Genomic DNA, 2,853 nt, shown 5'->3' with positions numbered 1-2,853 from the left:
AACAACAGTGGGAGTTTTATATATGTAATCTCGCAGGTGGGGAGGCTTTAAATTCTAAAGGCTGTGTCTTCATGCCAAGAAGTGTATTCACTGTGGTTGTAGATAAATGAGAAAGTAACTTTATGCTTAATTAAATAAATTTTTGTTGACTTTTTTAAGAAAGAAAACTGCCAGAACTGAAAGGAGATATAGACGAATCCACAATTATAGTTAGAAACTTCCTCATGCCTTTTTCAATAATTGATAGAACTAGACAGAAAATCAGCAAGGAGTGTTGGCTTTGGCAGCACTTTCTAAAATTAGAATGATGTAGACAAGACTAACACGGTTCCTGCATATAGATTACACAAAATTTTGTGAAACATTTCATATTTTTAAAAAGAGGAAAAAAATCAACAAGAATATAAAACAACTCAAAATGCCATTAACCAAAAGAATCTTTTTGGCATTTACAGAATATTCCACACAATAGCAGAATACATATATTTTTTTTTGAATTCTGACAAAACATATGGCAAGATAGAGCTATCCTAGGCCCTAAAACTCGCCACAACCAATTTAAAAGAGATAGTAATCATCCAGAGCAGGTGAAAACCACAAATCATTGTAGGGAATCCAATTAGAAAACAGCATAAGAAAGATATGAAAATCCCTAAACGTTTGAAAATTTAAAAACACACTTCAAAATCGTCTATTGGTTAACAAAGAAGTCTCAAGGAGAAATTTAAAAATACATTGGACTGGATAAACATGAAACTGTGACATATCAAAGTGCTGAGAAGGAAACTTATAGCAATAAATGCATGCATTAGGAAAGAGGAAAAGTCTCGAGTGAGCAATAGATTTCCACCTCAGGAACCTAGAAAAAGAAGAGCAGAATAAACTGAAAGCAAGTAGAGGGTGGGGATTAATAAAGATAAGAACAGAAAACACTTACATTTAAAAGAGAAAAACAATAGTTAAATCAATGAAACAAAGAGATAGCTCTGTTAAAAGATTAAGAAAATTTAGCAAACTCAAGCAGAAATTAAAAGGAAAAGAAAAGACATACATTTTAAATATCATAATGAAACAGGCGATATCACTACAGACACCGCACATCACAAAGGACAATCAAGGAATATTACAAACCACTCCACACACATAAATTAGACAATTTAGACAAAATGGACAAAATGCAGTGTTCCTGCTGCGACACAAACTAACTCAACTCACCACGCAGGAATTGACCATTTGAAGAACTCTATAACCATTAAGAAAATAGAATTCATAATTTTAAAACTACCAAATAAGAAATCTCTAGGTTTAGATGGTTTCACTGGAGAATTCTCACATGTTTTTAAAAAATTAACACCAATGCTACAGAGTCATTTCCAGAAAACAGAAAAGGAGAGAACACTCCCCAATTTACTTTTTGAAGCTATTATTACACTGATACCAAAACCAGGAGAGACACCAAAACCAGGGTGTGTGTGCATATGTAAAGGTATGTATAACTTAATATTAACAAATGGAGTTCTGCAGTATATTAAAAAAAAGTACCCCATGTTCAAGGGGGGTTGTTTCCAGAAATACAAGGCTGATTAAATTTCAAAAAGTCAATCAAAATAATCTACCATGTTAACAAGCAAAAGAAGGAGAATTACTTTGTATCAGTTGATGCATAATAAACATTTAACACATTTCAATATCCATTCATGATAAAAGCTCTCTATAAAGTGGGAATAGAGGAAACTTTATCCACTTGATAAAAAGCATCTACAAAAAGTTACAGTCATGTGTTGTTTAACCATGGGGATACGTTCTGAGAAATGTGATGTCAAGTGATTTTGTCATTGTGCAAATGTGGTAGAGTGTACTTACACAAATGTAGATGGTATATATAGTAGACACTATACACCTAGGCTATATGAAATAGCTCATCCCTCCTAATTGACAAACCTGTAGAGAATATTAGTGTACTGACTACTACAGGCAATTGTAACACAGTGAGTGTTACATTTATGTGCTTGAAACCCAGGGCCCTGCTGGCATAGGCACCCGGGGAATCTCCTGGTCTGTGGGTTGTGAAGAACATGGGAAAAGCGCAGTATCTGGGCCAGAGTGCATCATTCCTCGTGGTACAGTCCCTGGAAGCTTCCCTTAGCTAGGGGAGGGAGTTCCTTGACCCCTTATGCTTCCTGGGTGAGGTGAGGCCACACCCTGCTTCAGCTCACCCTCCATGGGCTGCACCCACTGTCTAACCAATCCCAATGAGATAGCCAGGTACCTCAGTTGGAAATGCAGAAATTACCCACCTTCTGCATTGATCTCGCTGGGAGCTACAGACTGGAGCTGCTACTTCAGCCATCCTGCCAGCCACACCTTTATTTCTTATTTTCTAAAAAGATTTTACTGAATAAACTTTCAGTATAATAAAAAGTAGTTTTTCAAATAGTGAAATAATCATTTTTTCCCTTTTTCATCTGCTGACATGAATGGATTAATAAATTAATTTTCTAATGCTAAACCAATATTGAGTCCTGGTATTATGTGCATTATGATACGTGCAAGTTATTGTTTTTGGGATTCTTTTTGTTCTTGGGATTGTTCTTGGGATTCTTAATATTGTTAATATTGTTCTTGGGATTCTTATCTCCATATTTAGGAGTTGGATTGGCCGGTAGTTCTCTCTTTCCGTGTACTTGTTATGTTTTGATATCAAAGTTACATCTTTCCTCATAAAATATATTATTGAATGCTTCTTCTTTTGCTTTCCTTGGAAGTTATCATAAACATTAACACTATTTGTTCCCTAAATATTTGAAAGAAGTCACCAAACATTGTGTCTGGAAATTTCTTTATAAGAAGTTT

Source organism: Mandrillus leucophaeus, unplaced genomic scaffold (genome assembly GCF_000951045.1).
Source record: "Mandrillus leucophaeus isolate KB7577 unplaced genomic scaffold, Mleu.le_1.0 Scaffold365, whole genome shotgun sequence".
NCBI classification, from domain to species: domain Eukaryota; kingdom Metazoa; phylum Chordata; class Mammalia; order Primates; family Cercopithecidae; genus Mandrillus; species Mandrillus leucophaeus.
Note: the sequence above shows the minus strand (reverse complement) of the source record.